Source organism: Bos javanicus, chromosome 19 (assembly GCF_032452875.1).
Source record: "Bos javanicus breed banteng chromosome 19, ARS-OSU_banteng_1.0, whole genome shotgun sequence".
In the NCBI taxonomy this organism is placed as follows: Eukaryota; Metazoa; Chordata; class Mammalia; order Artiodactyla; family Bovidae; genus Bos; species Bos javanicus.
Genome location: NC_083886.1, coordinates 54,341,568 through 54,359,291, shown reverse-complemented (window position 1 = coordinate 54,359,291; position 17,724 = coordinate 54,341,568). Strand labels below are relative to the sequence as shown.

The following is a 17,724-nucleotide window of genomic DNA, read 5'->3' as shown; positions in this document are numbered from 1 at the left end:
TTCCAGGCAAGACTACTGGAGTGGGGTGCCATTTAAGTCACACCATAATCCAACCAGGAAAGTGGAAGGAAAGGGACAATACACACACACACACACACACACACACACACACACACCCCAGGAGCCAGGACATCTATCAGGACCCACAGGAGCATGTGGCTTGGGACCACATCGGTGGGGAGTTTGGTCAAGGAGGCTGGGGCACCACCAGCTAGTGCTGGTGAAGGTTAGCCATGCGGTAGCTATGGTGGAAGGTCACTCATTGCTCCAACAAGCAGGGTTTGATTAGCCACCTGATGCTGGGTTCAGGATCTACACACAAGATCTACAACTGCAAATAAAATACACACAAAATCTCTGCCTTTGAGGGATGTCCAGCATGGAAAGAGCAGAAATAAACAGGAAAGGTAACAATGTAAGTGTATGAGTCCACACTGAGAGGGGTGCTGGGCAAGCTGTGAATAGATTCTGAGATGGCGGATGAGATGCCCTGAACTTTCCCGAAAAGGCTAACATTAGGCGAGGCTCAAAGAGCAAGAAAGAGATTAGCATGGGAGATAGCTCCAAAGCAGGTAAGAGCTCAGGTGTGTGCCACACACCAAAGGGGATTGGAATGAGGGGGGCTGGAATGTGGTAGGCAAGGGGATGGGGTTGGAGAGGGTCAGCAAAAGCCAGATTATACCAGGGTTTTAGCTCATGCCCAAACCTTTAGAGTCCATGCAGATACAGCACAGTGGAGGGTTTCAGCAGGGGAAAATGTGCGAGGACTGACAGTTTTAAATGCCCATTCTGGCTGCAGCACTAGAACTGACTGGGGTGAGAAAAACAGACCAGTTGGAGAGCTATTAAAGTCCAGAAGTAGGACTTCCCTGGTGGGTGAGTGGTTAAGAATTCACCTGCCAATGCAGGGGACATGGGTTTGATCCTGGCCTAGGAAGACTCCACATTCCTCAGGGCAGCTAAACTACTGAAGTCCGCACACCCTAGAGCCCATGCTCTGCAACAAGAGAAGATATTGCAGTGAGAAGCCCATGAACTGCAGTTAGAGAGTAGCCCTCGCTCGCTGCAGCTAGAGAAAGCCCACACACAACGATGAAGACTGAGCACAGCCAAAAATAAATAAATAAAACTGTAAAAATAAAAAAAAATAAAGTCTGGGAGCAGTCGGGAATCACCACAATGGTGGCCTGTAGTCAGGCAGCAGGTCTTAAAACCTCCCTCACTTCTGACACCAAGTGCAAGCTGGGGTCCTCAAGGCCACGCTGGGGTTTGATAATCTTCTGGAAGGACTTGGGGCTCAAGAAAGCTGCTAGACTCATGGTTACGGTTTATGGTTTATTTCAGTGAAAAGATAGAGATTTAAGTCAACCAGGGAGTCCAGGAAGACACAAAATGTAGGGGCTTCCACTTGCCCCTCTCCCTAGAGTCAGGACAGTGCTGCTTCCATAGCACCAATGTGTGGTGACATTGCCAACCAGGAAAGCCCTCAAGCCTTGGGATCCAGACTCTTTACTGGAGTCTACCATGGAGGCACTTTGGTGCCCACGAGGCTGACCTCAGTCTAGTCCCTCTAGAAGTCAAGCTTATACCATATGACCCAAACTCCTACCCACATTCACTCACATGTTTTTGTGGCCCAGAGCTCCACCTTATATCACTTTGTTGGTATGGCCCAAAGCTGCCAGGCGAACCATGACCAGAACATCCCAGGGGCTTAGAGATTACTTTCAATGGGCCAAGGGCAAAAAACTGACTTCTCCTGGGACAGGGTTAAATCCTCTGCTACATGGCCAGTATCCCTGAAGTCCAGCTTTGTAAGCCAGATAGTCTCTGGCATTTTGTGGGAGTAGATAAAGAATCAAACTCCAGAGTGATGTTCCCAGATCCACCTATCATCGTCCACATAGTAGTTGGGGCAAGGAACTGCTGAGGAGTGAGATCCCAGGGCTTGCTGTCCTGGGTCAATTCTGTGAGACATTGTGGCCCCTGACTTTTCTGTCCAGGAGGACCAAGTTTCAGGTCAGTAAAAAAGAAAATAGAAACCTCATGGGTCACCATGGCACTGGGCAGGGCTGAGAGGGGGTGCAGTAATTGGGGAAGTTACAGACAAGTAACTCCCAGGAAGCATCATTTCACAGGGAATGTGTGTTAGAGAAAAGACCACTGCTCCTTGCTCCCCAGTTTGTACAATGTGTGTAGGGGGAACTAGAACTACAGTGGACAGAACCTGATGAACACAAGCTGCATGTCCCCATCGCATGGCCTCTGGATGAAGACCTGGGAATTCTTTGTAACTGGTATCAAATCCAGATTCAAGGGAAGCCCCCAACCCAACTCATCACACCAGGACCTCAAAGCCAGGACTTCCCCTTTCTCACCCAAGGCTGAGGGTCAAATCTGGACAGCCTCAAACCCTGGATCCTTCCTGGCAGCTGTCAGGATTCTCTGCAATTCAGCCTCACCCATTCTGGCTGCCCCATCACTCAGTCACCACCACTAGCCCTCTTTCTGCCTCTGGATCCACCAACAGCCTAGCCAAGCCGAGGGAGCTGGGGGGCTGGTGAGGGCTTTCTGAGAGCGAGGATGACCCTGGGGGGCAGGTGAAGGATGCAAGTAGCTCCCTCATCTTGCTCATCTTCCTGGTGCTGCCTCCTCTCTTCTTTACCTCCTAGGGTCCAGGCACGTAGCACTTGGCTTTCCTCACCCCTACAGACATCATCCAGTTTGTGTGTCTCTCACTTAAACCCTTCCACCTGGACCACAATGGCCTCCTTTGTTAAGGATACAGAGCCACCTGGGCCAGGGAGAAGGGAGGCAGGGCAGTAGCAACAAAGCTTCCACTAAGGACTACGGGGAGGGGTCCTTCTGACAGTGGATGCGGGAGGCAGAGGCAGTGGGGGGAGGCAGAGGCAGTGGCAAGATGCCCCCGCTGAAGGCCCAGAACCAACAGTCAAGAGTGTACAGACATGAAGAGTGCGTGCAGCCGGCATGAGGCATGTGTGTCAGAGACTCAAAGGCACCCGCAATCATTTGACATCCTTGATTTAAACTGATGTTCCTGCACCTCCTGTGAAAGCATTTTATCTCTGCATCTGCCTCATCCACGTGCACCCCACTCTCTCTTTCTCACTCTCTTGCACATTCCTTCTCCTCTGGTCTCTCCCCTCTCCGCTCATTCATGGTGATGAGTTTCTATATCTTTCCATCCTGCTCCCCCACCACCTCTTTTCCATGAAAAGAAGCTTCAGATTGTCTTTTATGTACCAAAAAATGCACACCTGATTTTTTTCTTGTGGAACTCACCCTCTGCCTTTTGTCACACATGCCAAGCCCCAGGATGTACTTGAAAACGGAGCCTGCATGTCCCCAGGGTCGTGAAGAAACTGATGGCTCACTGGAGAGTGTTGTCAGGAAACTCAACAAGGAAGAGGCCCCATTATCACCTTGGGGAGTGTAAAAGCTGTCTCACCAGCTGGAACTGATTTAAGAAAAGCCTGGACAGCTGCATGCTAAACAATGAAGTTAGAATGCACCTTCATACCATACACAAAAATAGACTCAAAATGGCTTAAAGACAAATATAAGATACAACACCATTAAACTCCTAGAAGAGAACACAGGCAAAAATTCTCTGACATAAATAGTATCAATGTTTTCTTAGGTCAGTCCCCCAAGGCGATAGAAATAAAACAAAAATAAACGAGTGGGACCTAAACAAACTTTTAAGTGCTTGCATAACAAAAGAAACCATAAACAAAATGAAAAACAACCTACAGACTGGGAGAAAATATTTGCAAACAATGTGACTGACAAGGGCTTAATTTCCAAAATATACAAATAGCTCATACAACTCAATAACAGAAAAAAAAAAAAAATGAACAACAGAATCAAAAAATGGGCAGAAGATCTAAATAGACATTTCTCCTAAGAAGATAGACGGCCAATAAGCACATGAAAAGATGCTCATGTGCCTAATTATTTGAGAAATGCAAATCAAAACTACAAAATAAAAACCACCTTGCACTGGTCAGAATAGCCTTCATTGCTGCTGCTGCTGCTAAGTCGCTTCAGTTGTGTCCGACTCTGTGCGACCCCACTGATGGCAGCCCACCAGGCTCCCCCATCCCTGGGATTCTCCAGGCAAGAACACTGGAGTGGGTTGCCATTTCCTTCTCCAATGCATGAAAGTGAAAAGTGAAAGTGAAGTCACTCAGTCGTGTCTGACTCTTAGCGACCTCATGGACTGCAGCCTACCAGGCTCCTCCGTCCATGGGATTTTCCAGGCAACAGTACTGGAGTGGGGTGCCACTGCCTTCTCCTACAAATTACAAATGTTGGAGGGTGTGGAGAAAAGAAAACCCTCCTACACTGTTGGTGGGAATGTAAATTGGTATGGCCACTATGGAAAGCAGTATAGAGGTTCCTTCAAAAACTAAAAATAGAATTGCCATATGATCCAGCAATACCATTCCTGGGCATATTTCCAAAGAAAACTAATATGAAAAGATACATGCACCCCAGTGTTCACAGCAGCACTCTTTACAACAGCCAGGACATGGAAGCCAACTGTCCGTGGATAGATAAATGGCTAAAGAAGATTTGGTTTATATACACAATGGAACACTACTCAGCCATAAAAAAGAATGAAATAATGCCCTTTGCAGCAATATGGATGAATATAGACATTATCATACTAAGTGAAGTAAGTGAGAAAAAGAAGATATCTTATAACATCATATATCATATATATGATATCAGTTATATGTGGAATCTAAACTACAACTCAAATGAACTTATTGATGAAACAGGAATAGACTCATAGACATAGAAAACAAACTTCTGGTTACCAAAGAGAAAGTGGGGAGAAATAAATTAGGAGCTTGGGATTAGCAGATACAAACTACTCTATTTAAAATAGATAGGAACTTCCCTGGGGGTCCAGTGGTTAAGAACCCACCTTGCAATGCAAAGGACGTGGTTCAATCCCTGGTCAGGGAACTAAGGTTCCATACACTGTGGAGCAACTAAGCTTGTGTGATGCAACTACTGAGCCCATGTACTCTGGAGCCCATGTGCCACAATTAGAGTCTGTGCACTTAACAAAAGATCCCTTACGACACAACTAAGACCTGGCCCAACCAAAGAAATACATATTTTTAAAAAATAAATAAATAAACGACAAGGTCCTACTGCATAGCATGGGGAACTATATTCAATATCTTTAATAAATCATAATGGAAAATAATATGAAAAAGAATATGCATATATATGTATAACTGAATCACTTTGCGATACACCAGAAACTAACACAACATTGAAAATTAACTGTACTTCAATACAAAAAAAGAAAAGAAAAAGGAAAACCTGGAAACTGAGTCAGAGCAGAGAAGCAGTGGAGGGAGACAAAACAGACTGCAGACAAAGGGAGAGTGCCAGCACCCGCCAGGAAGCCCTTTTCATACTAGGAGCCCCTGGGATGCCCCCAACCCTGACTGGTTTCCCTACAAAACACAGAGCTCAGCATCTCAGCTGCCCGTCCGGGCCCTCCTACATGGACACCAGCAGTGACAAAGCACCCTCAGGAGCAGGGTGGCTTCAGGGCCAGGACCTGCATCCACCTCGAGCCCCCTCCTCTGCTCTCGATGCTGCAGAGATGCAAGTCCATCACATGACAGAGCTGCATGTACTCACCGTCCTCACCTTCTTACTCTGAAATGCAACCACCTCCAGGCCAAGCACCCACAGTCTGCCCTCCAGACCCCAGGGAGGCCTGGCCAGCCCAAAGCATCCTCTGTCATTCAAGCCCAGGGGCCCCCACTTAGTCTCTGGAGGCAGGGGTCCGAAGAGCAATGTAGACCCCTTCCGTCTTCATCTCTGACATGAAGCATGAAATTGTTTGGTAACAATAGTGTGTCAGTCTATTGGGGCTGCTCTAGCAGAATACCATAGCCTGGGGGCCTTATAAACAGCAGGAATCTCTCTCACATTTATAGGAGCAAGGTGCTGGTAGATTCCGTTTTAGATTCAGTTTGGGGTGAAGTTCTGCTTCCTGGTTCATAGATAACCATCTTCTCACTGTGTCCAAACACAGTGGAAGGGATGAGGGAGCTCTCTGGGTCTCTTAAAAGGCAATGATCCAGTTTCCACACTTATGACTTAATCACCTTCCAAAGGCCCCACCTCCAAATGCCATCACATTGGGCTTAAGGTTCTAACATATGAATCTGAAGCAGGCACACCAGCATTCAAAGCAGATGGGCATTCACCTTGCAGGGGTTAACAAGGAGTACATGCCCCCTCACTGTCCGTCCATCCTGCAACCACCCTCCAGCCACAGGGCCCTTGCACTTGCTGCTCCAGCTTCCTGGAACACTCTTCCCCAGAAGAGCACAGGTCACTCACTGGCCTCAGTCAGGTCTTTGCACAGTGTTCCCTTAGCAGAGGGGCCTGCCTAATGTGGAGCAGCAACACCTCTCAACTTTACTTCCACCTGCTTTTGTGTGTGTGTGTGTGTGTGTGTGTGTGTGTGTGCACGTGTTGCCTGTCCCTGTCCACTAGAATGACAAGGACTTGGCTCACAACTAAGCCGTATCCCAGGCACCTAGAACCCTGTTCAGCAATCAGACACCTTTAATAAGCAATTGTTAAGTAAATGACTGCCATCAGCATCCCTCCCAGGCTGTCTGCTGCAGATGGTTTAACATATCCATAGCAATGGCTCACAGGAATAACCCAGTTCTCTGAGCGTGGGCAGGTTTCTCTCTCCCACCACTTCCAGGACCCATCCCTCTCCCTGCTTCAGCGCAGTCCCCCATTTCCCAGGAAGGAAAGCAGGACAGTCCAGCAAAGAAGTTGCTGCTGCTCCAGCAGTGATGCCTCGAGCTAATTCCTGCCACTGCCAGGGAGGATGTTCCAATGCTTCTGCACAGATAGAGTAATTACTTCTAAACATAGCTACCTCCCCCGCTGGCACTATCAGATGCGAGCAGGTCTGGTCCAGAGTCAGCCCCCAGCGACCTCCTCAACCTCAGGAGATCGTGCAGACAACCCGTGGGGGCAGCAAACAAGCACAGACAACCAGACCACCCCAGCCCACCAGCCCTCCCTCCCCCAACTGAACTGGGCCTCCAGACGCGGGCACAGACCAGGGCCTGGTGACCTCAAGGTTTGTCTACCCTGACCTCAGTCTCCTCCTCAATCCTCTACCCTGCTCACCAACAGCTTGGGCTGCCCTGCCCTGGCCCAGCTCTTGCCCAGTTCCACTCGTCCAGCGACTTTCCAGGTGTGGGCCTCCCAGAACAGGACTAGCAAGATGAGGGAGGGGGCAAGACAACCTCACAATGAATGAGAGATGTGGAATCCCCAGTCATGATGAAGTCAAGTGGCTGAGAGAGAAAGGCTGGGGGACCCTGGGATGGAGAAGGCAGAGCTAGAGAACTGCAAGCTGGAGTTAAGGGACAGCACCCAGCTGATGTGCCCCCAAAGACCTCCCCCAAATCATGGAAACTGGATACTTTGAAGGCCAGGGTGAAATTGGACCCTACCCACCTCCATACAACGAGGCACCCTTGCCCAGCCCACAGAGACCTGAGGCTCATTCTTGTAGGGAGTGAATCAGAGAGACCCCAGGCTTGGGGATGCCAGCTCAAAGGAGATGAGATCAAGCACAGTGCTGAACAGAGGCATATGGAATAGAAGTCTCCACACTGAGGGTGACAGCCCCACCCAGCTGGCCTCTGCTACCAGTCCCAGAGCACCAGAAGCCAGACCTATCCCCACACCCCAACCCCATCCAAAGCAAGCCATCAGAGGATCCCTCTCTGCAGAGAATAAAAGCTGTCCCAGAGAAAAGACCTACAAATATAATCATCCTACAGCAGGGGTCCCAAACCTCCAAGATCTAATGCCTGATGATCTTAGGTGGAGTTGATGTAATAATAATAGAAATAAATGCACAATAAACATAATGCACTTGAATCATCCTGAAACTATCCCCTCTCTGAGTCTGGAAAAATTGTGCCAAAAAGGGGTGGGAACCGTGCCCTACAGCAAAGCCCGTGGTCACTGTCTCTGTCACATGTCTCTTAGCCACGTCCAGGTGCTTCAGACTCCAACAGTGGCGTCTGGATCGTGTGCCTGATAGTTTCCCTAAAACCTCAGAGGATTGCTCTGCCCTCTTGCAGCAGGCGGACGGGTCCTGATGCTCACCCTCCCTCTCCCCCACGGCCCTCAGGCAATGACTCAGGCACCAGTAGCCAAGCTCCATCAACATCATCCTGGTAGGATCCTTCTGAGGTATGTGCTTTGCCCCACTTCTCAGAGTTCTCGGCAGGACCAAGTTCCAAACACATGCTTCAGTGCATGACTTAATATCATACCCTCTCTTGGCCTCCTTCCTTTCCATGTTCTAAAACCCCACTCCCCTAGTGGGGTTTCCTTCCCCTTCCAAATAAACAGCTTACCCTCAACTCTTCATAACAAGATTGACTTCTGGAGTAATCTTACAGAGACAGTCTACAAGCTCCCCACATAGGCATATACACACAGCCTCCAATCAACTTGCGTGCTGAAAATATAAGAAGTCAGAGGGAGAGATCACCAAATATTCAAGACAAGCCTCCATCATGGACAACAGAGACCCAAGTAAGAAATTAGGGGAACTTCGGAACAAGTGCCGGGGTAGTCAGCTGCCTCCTCGATGGCAGTCTCCTGTTACTCACATCCTTGAGTCCTCTCTCCCACACTGTATCATGACAGAAGAGACGGTGGTTACTTCTGAGATTAGGTTATAAAAAGCAGCATAGCCTCCATCTTGGTTCTCTCTCTCCCTCTCACTAACTTTGGAAGAAGCCAACTGCTATGTCCAGCAGCCATATGGAGAAGCCCGTGTGCTGAGGAATTTAGGGCTCTGGCCATCAACCAAATGACTGAGCTTGAAAGCAGATCCTTCATCTCCACTGAAGCCTTAAATGACTTTAGTCCTAGATGACACATTAGCTACAAATTCACCCTGAGCCAGAACCACCCAGCTAGGCCCTACCAGATACCCGGCCCACAGAAACTGTGAGATAAGACATGTTTGTCCTTTTATGCCACCGTGTTTAGGGTGATTTGTTACACAGCACCAGATAAGTAGTATAGGTACATACTTCACAAAGAGAAGAAAACTTCAAAGAATGTACCATTAATATGTTCACAGAGATGAGAAAAGCTATTACAGTCCATGAAACAAGAAGAAACCATTAAAGAACAAGAATGCCTCGAAGTAACAAATATAATACTATAAATTAAAGTCAATAGAAGCCTTGGAAAATGAAGTTAAAGTTTCCAGAAAGTAGAACAAAAAGGCAAAGAAATGTACAATAGGAGATTTTTTTTTTCTAATTAAAGAACTAGATGATGAAGCCAGGAGGTCCAATATCTGACAAATAAGAATTTCAGAAAGAAAGCTCAGAGAAAATCAAGAGAATAAAATTATCAAAGAAATAATACCAGAAATCTTCCCAGAACTGAAAGGCATGAGCCTTCAGATTGAAGAGCATACAAAGTATCCAAACAATAAAAGAACAAAGGCATATCTTTATGACATTTTAGAACACCAAGGATAAAAGCTTCCAGAGAGAAGAAAACCAGGTCATAAAATAGGATCAAAAATTTGAATGGCATCAGACTACTCAACAGCAGCATGGAAACCAGAATTCAGCAGGAAAATGCCTTCAAAATTCTAGGTAAAAATAATTTCAAAACCAGGAGTCTACATTCAAACTGAATATGGGAAAAGAATAAGACATCTCAGGTGTTATAAGAGAATGAGCTCCACCAAGAATAGGTAGGAAACAAAAGGACGAAGCCCAAGGTCTAAGAAGCATGGGCTCCATCACAGGAGTGAGCAAAGGAAAGTCCTGAACAAGGGCCATGCAGCAAGCCTGGAGCAGCCCATACCGGCTGGGGCAGGTGTCAGAAGGCTCCAGGGCAACTTCAGAGGGCTGACCAACTTATCTGACAGGACTGACCTCATGGAAGGTTGCATGCGGAGGTATGCTGGAGGGCCAGGGAAAACCTAAGCAATTATTAACCAGAGGATAAATGAAAAATTGTACCAAAGAAAGAAAGAAAACTGTTGTGGTTATGATAGTTGTGATAAGAAAAACTTGTATGTAGATATAACCAAAAAATGAGAAGTTATTTGGGCAGAGGAGAGAGAAGAAGAAATGTAAGTAAGTTAAAATCTGATTTATTATACCATCAAAGAAAGATCAATAATGAAGTCTAAAACTGATGAGTAAGGAAATTTCAATGCATAGGTAATGTTTGGAAACAGAGAGCTATTATGGGCTGAATGTTTGTGCCCCTCACGGAAATTCATCTGTGGAAATCCTAACTCCCAGTGTGACAGTATTAGGGGATAGCATTCGGCAGTGGGGTCTTTGGGAGGTACTTAGGTCGTGGAACTCAAAGGTGGGCATGGCATCCAGCCCCAGGCACAAGGCCCTCGGTGTAACGGAGTCCACCCTATTACGTGAGCTCTGATGATCACAAAATGAGAGAGTTTTCAAACAAAAATAACTGGACTTTCACATGTAGTAGAATTTTGTCCTTTGGAACATTTCTGTCACCTTGGAGAGGGCCTTTTTTTTTTATGCTACCTAGTTAAAACACCTTGGGGACACCTCTTTCGGAGGTGGCCTTCAGAGCCCATGTAAAGTCACCACAAGGACGCCAGTGTCCCTCCCTCCCTTCTCCCTGAAGCCATGTGATTCAAATGCCTGTTGGCTGTCTGCAGGCCTCCCCTCTACGAACTAAGACTTGACTCCACGGACGTTTTAAAAAAAGAGTGAACGTCAGAATTCAGATGGAATCCAATGCCCTGGCCCCACGTGCGTCTGCGTGCTTGGCTTTGCGGGAGGCTGTGTGCCCTAGGCTGCGGCCTGAGCCCCTACCTCGACCAGTATGAAGGGGAAGAAAGCCTGGGGGACGCCTAGGGGCCCCACGCCCCCTCCCTGAGCAGCTCCCTGGACACCTTGGGGGGTGGCTGACATGGCCTGATGAAGCCGCACAGAAAAGGCGCAGTGACTGGTACCTAGAAAGTTCTGTCAGTGTGGGCTGGGCCCACGTGTCCACACCCCTTATCCTAAATTCAAAAATCCAATTAACTCTGAAAACCTCACGTTTTCTAATTTTGGTGCCAACACGCAAAGTGACCAAGAGTGACCGGCGGCCATTACTTACCACGCTGACTGGAGCTGCATGGTTTTACACCCTCAGAGCTTCCGGGTGAAGCCTGAACCCCCAGCGGGGACAGAGGCGGAGGGCAAGGCAGCCGCATGGGCGGTGCAGCAGGGCCGTCTGCAGGAACGGCCTCTCGGGCCTGGTTGAGTGAAAAGTGAAAGTTGCTCAGTCCTGTCTGACTCTTTGAGACCCCCTGAACTATACAGTCCATGGAATTCTCCAGGCCAGAATACTGGAGTGGGTAGCCTATCCCTTCTCCAGGGGATCTTTCCAACCCAGGGATCGAACCCAGGTCTCCCGCATTGCGGACAGATTCTTTACCAGCTGAGCCACCAGGGAAGCCCTCATTTTACTTATAAATGAGCAATTATGGATGACCAAGGGCTCAGACTCTTCTCTAGCAGCTGCGCCTCCAAATCCTGAGAGTTTACTGCAAGGTCTTGGGGGGCCAGGCACGTGGCCCCTTGGGCGGTCTCAGCACACTGCTCTTTCTCCCGGCTGCACCTTTGAAAGCGGCACTGGCAGGTGGCAGGTGGCAGTTGGCACGATGGACAGAGTGGAAGTGAGGAGGGCGAGGGCAAGGAGCCTCTCCTGGCCCGGGTCCAGCTCGGGTCACCCAGCTGTCATCTCCTCTCGGTGACCTCCCATGAGGCAGTGCAGCCCCAGACCCCAGAACCTCTTCCATGACATAGTCTATGTATCCTGTTATCTTTCTAAAATCCCAACAAGCCTTAGTGCCAAAACCCACCTAGTTCTGGGGGAGTTCTAGAGCTTTAGAGAAGGAAATGTGGATGGATATTATGTTACCTTCCAGAACAAGGAACCACTTAGAACTGAGGGAAAGATGAAAATTCCAAAAATAAGTAGTTTCCAAAGAAAGGTGAGACTATGTATGCTAAGGGTACAACGAAGGTTCTTGAAATGGGGCATCCTAATCCTGAGGGGGCCTCCCCCCACAAGATGATCAAGACTCACAGGGCACTGACGGGCAGTGGGCGGCATCTTGTTATCAATTGTGGAGACACACAGACCAAGCGCCAGGCACAATCGTGCCTGCATTTAAAATTTGCAACAATACTGAGCTGGAGGCTCTGACCCACAGCCACACAGGGAAGGTGGGACAACTCAAGCGTTCCCTCGGCCCAGTGCTCTTCAGGGCCCTGCCCAGTGACTGGCACAGCTCTGCCCAGTCAGCCCCCTCCACCCACTCCAGTCTCCTCTGGTCCTACTCCACCCCTTCTGCTGAGCCAGTCATGGGCTCCTCCAGCACACCTGGGCCCTGCAGGCCTCCACTGAACTCCCACCTGCTCAGTTCCCTTCCCCAATCCCCTGTGTAATACAGCATGCTTACACACACGTGCGTACATATGCACACCCATGCACCCCAGAAAGAGTCCTGGCACGTCCAGTGTTTCTCCAGGGTTACACATTATACTTTCGGCGATTGCCTCACTACCACATGTGAGGGCCCAGCGGGGAAGGCACACATTTTAACAGCTGATTCTCCAGGGCTCGTAAATATTTTGATATGTATTTGTTGAATGAATGAATGCCTTCCAAGCCTGTGCTCTTACATGCTTCTTTAAGCAGCGTAGTTTAAGAAGGCAGCACAGAGCATTAGAAAGCTACTGGGCAACAGGACCGCCTGGTTCTGCCCCTCGCTGGTGAACCTGCCACTCTGAGCCTCATTTTCTCATCTGTAGAATGGGAATAACAATAGGAGCTTATCTCACAGAGCTGTTGTGGGGATTGGGTTCATTTATGCAAAGTTCTTAGATAAGAGGTATTAGATGCTATTCCCAGCTTTCAACATATACAGGCCACATCACAGCCGGCTGTACCAACGTGCTCGGGCTAGGAACGTGCAGAAAGCTGTCTCAGGCACAAAGGGCCTGGGAATCAGGTATGAGACCCTGTGTTAGTGTCCTGAGGATGCCCTAACAGATGCCATACAAAGGGCTTCAAACTACAAAAATTGATTCTTTTCCCAGTTCTGGAGCCCAGAAACCCAAAATCAGCATCACTAGTCTGAAATCAAGCTGTCAGCGAGGCTATACTCCAGGACAAAAGCCTTTCCTGCCTATTTCAGCCCCCAGGGGCTGCTGGCCATCCTTGATTTGTGGCCACATCACTCAGTCTTTAAGGCCAGCAGCTTCATGTCTCTCTCTGCTCTACCTTCATGTGGGTGTCTCCTCTGTGTGTGTCAAAGTGTCAGATTTCCCTCTGACTTTCTCTTAAAATGATACATGTGACTGCTTAGGGCCCACCCAGATAATCCAGGATAATCGCCCGCCTCTAGATCCTTAATCCCATCTGCACTGGCCCTTTCTCCAAATAAGGTCACAGTCACTGGTTCCAGGGGTTGGAACCTGGGCATTTTGGGGGGCCATTATTCAGCCCATCACAGGCCCTATCAGATTCAGAGGCCCTCTCTCTTAATTCACTCTAATCTGCTCTGGATTCTAGGAAAATTACAGGAGATTTGGGAAGATGCTCTGAACACGAGGATTAGACCCCCCTCCCTCAAAGTAACCATGTGACCTTGAATTAGGCACTTACTCTGAGTCTCGGCTTCCCTAGCCATCAAGTGAAGGTCAGGGACCTGCCGCGTCGGGTGCTGTAAGGACTACAAGATGAAGTCCCCAGGGTGGGATGACTGATGGGCCTCAGGAAGTAAATGTCCCAGAAGCACCATTCAGCCATAAAAAAGGAATGAAGCAGTGACACACACTACAACAAAGATGAGATTTGGAAACATGCTAAGTAACAGAAGTCTGACACAAAAGGCCATATATTGCATGATCCCATTTATATGAAATGTCCAGAATAGGGACATCCATAGAGGCAGAAAGTAGAGATTAGTGGTTTCCAGGGGTTATGGGGCAGTGGGGAAGGGGGGGCTTGGGAGATGATAGTTATCATTATCAATTTCAGAGATGATGAAAATGTTCTAAAATTGACTGTGGTGACCATTGCATAACTCTGTGAAGATACCAAAAACTCTGTCCATGGGCAAATTCTATGCACAGGAATTACATCTCGATGAAGCTGTTTTTTTAAAAAGAAGTGAAGGGACGCTGGGAATTCATAGAACAGATTCCAGCTGGATTTCCTCCAGCCAGGATGACCATAAGTCTCTGAGATGTGTCTGAGGGTGAGAAGGGGAAGTTCCAGCCCATGCCTTCGGCAGGGTTTATTCTGCAGGGAGAAACACGATCCAACCTGCCACACCAGACTTATCCTCTGCTCTGTGATCTCCAGCAGAGATCCTGACAGACAGGGGCACAATTTTCACTTCAGACAGTCTCTGCCTGTGGAAATGCAGAGCAGCTAAACATATTAAAACAGCAGCTGATTACCCACAATGCAGTGTCCTGGCGCAATGATTTAATGCAACCTTGAAGGGCATAATTAGGAATTAGGCAGACAGCCGCTTTGCTGACGGGGGAAAGACAGGATGGTGGTACCCATGCTTTGCTCAGAGAGGAATTTGCAGGAATTCTGGGTCACGTTTGGGAAGAAAGTGAAGAGCCTTTTCAGCTTCATTAGTGAATCATGGTGAGGAAGATTCGTGGAGTATTATTCGGCTGCAGAGACTGGAGGTCATCTCGTAGAGAAACAAAGTGAAAGTTCTGGAACAGTCGGGTTGCTCAGGACCTGCCCAGATCTGAACTGGAGGTCTGCCCTTGAAGCAGAATCTCCATCTCCATCCTCACTTCCGCTCTCTCACCCGCCTGACCCCCTCCAGCCCCGCATCCTGTTGGCCCCACTTTCTGAATCTTTGCCCTCCACCCACTCACCACGAGTATACCTGCGCTCACATCCTCCTGTCAGCTCTGCTTCCAGAACAACCCAAATTAAGGCAGTGTTTTAACAGAACTGTCAGCAAACTTTTCCTGTAAAAGGTCAGTGTAAATATCTCAGGCATCAGGACTTCCTCAGTGGTCTAGTGGCTAAGACTCCATGCTACCAATGCAGGGGGCCTGGGTTCAAGCCCTGGTTAAGGAACTAGATCCCACATGCCTCAACTAAGTTTGCATGTAGCAACTAAAGATCCTTCACGCTGCAATGAAGATCGAAGTTCCTACATGCTGCAAATAAGACCCTGCACAGCCAAAATAAATAATAAATATAAAAAATAATAGGACAAAAAACACCAAAAAAAAAGTCAAGGAAAAAAAAAAAATATATATATATATCAAGCACCAAGGGCTATATGGCCTCTGTGGCAACTATTCCACCTCTTGAGAGCAGCAATATATAAACTACTGGATACAGCTGTGTGCCAATAAAGCTTTATAGACACAAACAGGCCGTGGGCCAGGTTTGGCCCATAACTCTAGCTTGACGACCCCTATTACGGTTCATTCAGTCCCTCTGCCCTCTTCCAACAGTGTCCCCACATAGCAGGCAGAGGCTGTTCTTTGCAAAAGGCAGGTCTGATTGTGTCACTCCCCAGCTCAAAGCGCTTCCATGGCTCCCATCACCCCTTGTTACAAGACAAACCCTTTGACTTGGTCTATGGCCTTTTCTGCCTGGATTTTCGGCCTTGATTTCAAGCCACTCTGGGTCACCTGGGACATTTTTCCTGCCTTTCACATGTCTGCCTGCCTCTCAGTCCCTCCAGATACTCCCCCCCCCATTCTGTGTCCAATATCTCCTCATCCTTCAGATGTCAACTGAAACGTCCCCTCTCCAGAGAGGGGTCCTCACATGCCCCGAGACCACATGCGCTCCCATCACCTGCATTCCCAGCACCCTGTACCTTCTTCACCCTCATCATCATCACGCTTCTCACGTGCTGGGGGCTCCAGTGTTGCCTCGCCTGACAACAACAGCACAGGCCTGCCTTGTGTCCATCACACCATCAGCGCCTGTCACAAAACAGGAACTCAACGAACACACAGTAGATGAAAGAATAAAAGGGCGAAAGGACAGGAAAACCGTAAGTTCTGTATGATGGAAATTTGAAAATGATACACTGACGTGATTTTGACACCATACAAAGATGGGTTGAAAATACCAGGTAATTAGGAGCAGGCTGAGGGATGTTTCCTAGAAAAGTTCCCCCTCAAAGAGCTTGAAGAATTTGTTAAGCTGTACTAAAGAATCATGTCAATGGAAAGTGTGTCTGTTGCATAAATGAATTTCCATGCAGCGTGACCCAGACCATGAACACTCTGAGTTCAGAGGAAAAAGAAGGTAGCGTGGGCTGGAAAATTACTGGGACTCCTCTCATACACAGACCTTTCCAACACAGAGCTCAGGCTGAGTGAACACAGATGAGAACTGCCACAGGCCATCTTGTTTAATTCAAGGCAGGAGTATGTGGGGGTGAGGAGTTGAAGGGCAATGAGGCTGGGCAGGCCCATAAAGTGAAGCCAGAGTCAAATTGGAGGAGTTTCAATGCCCTGCTAAGAAGACTGGCTCCCCTGGGACATGTTTCCTTCCGCAGGTAATGGGGAGCTGTTGAATGTTCTTGAGCAGAATGTTCCATGCCATGGAAATAGCTCTGTTCCTAGTAAACAACTCTGAAAGCAATGGGATATGTAGGCGGGGAATGTCAGGGACTGGGGGAACAGGGAGGCCTCGGCAGTGGTCCAGGTGGGAGATAACGGAGGACTGAAAACTAGGATGCAGGAAGTGAGGCAACAGGTCAAGGGGCGTGGAGAAGAATGAGCACAGAGGGGCAGTGTGAGGTGGCCCTGCAGGCGAAGCCCTGGCTCCAGCAGACATGGGAGAGGCCCCGCCGCGTGTGTCATGGGCACCAAGACGAAGAACCAGGGAGGCCAAGGGAACCTGGGCCCCCTTCCTTTCCCCCTTTTTTTTTTTTTAATTTATTTATTTGACCATACTGGGTCTTAGTTGTGGCATGTGGGATCTAGTTCCCTGACCAAGGATTGAACTCAGGCCCCCTGCCCTGGGAGCTCAGTGTCTTATCCACTGGACCACCAGGGAAGTTTCCCCTTTCATTCTTAAGGAGTTAAATCTGACCAGAAATTCATGGCTCAGAGCCACTGACAGCCTCCCCATGTCTCTGCTTCTTGGTCCATGAGAGCAGGCAGTCAACATGAAATACAGGTGACCGTGTGTTGAGACAGGAAGACGTGTGTGGTTCGACACACTGTCCTGGGAGTCAGGAGGACGGGGCAGGAGCTCCACTCCCACCATATCCAGACCCTCCAGGATGCTTTCCTCCCGCAGCCACCCTCAGTGGGAACGTGAGGGGAAGGCAGGAATCGGAGTACAGTCCTGACTCCATAACCGCTTCCTCCTTCCAGGTGCCGGGGGCTCTTGACAAGGCATCCCCTCAGAGCAGCATAGCCAGGCAGGGCAAGGGGTGGCAGGCACTGAGGGTGCCGGGCAGGCAGCAGGTCATCCCCTGGACCGAGGTTAACTTCCTGGCCTTGGTGAAGACACTGGGTTCTTTATGCTGACTGTGGCCAAGTCCTTTGCCATCCTGGAGGGCTCCACCCAGTCCAGACACATTTGGGC

The 17,724-nt window shown here is 48.7% G+C and overlaps 1 long non-coding RNA gene across 4 annotated transcripts in view; it reads right to left on the bottom strand.

Annotated features, from left to right (window-relative positions):
* The window catches only part of LOC133232800 (uncharacterized), a 32,124-nt gene that overhangs the window by 13,053 nt on the left and 1,347 nt on the right, over positions 1-17,724 (bottom strand). For 2 of the 4 annotated variants that reach the window (XR_009731460.1, XR_009731458.1), the window contains exon 2: positions 11,230-16,103. This is a non-coding gene — a long non-coding RNA (uncharacterized LOC133232800). The remainder of the gene's footprint in view (positions 1-11,229; positions 16,104-17,724) is intronic. The other 2 variants (XR_009731459.1, XR_009731461.1) reach the window with 2 other exon arrangements.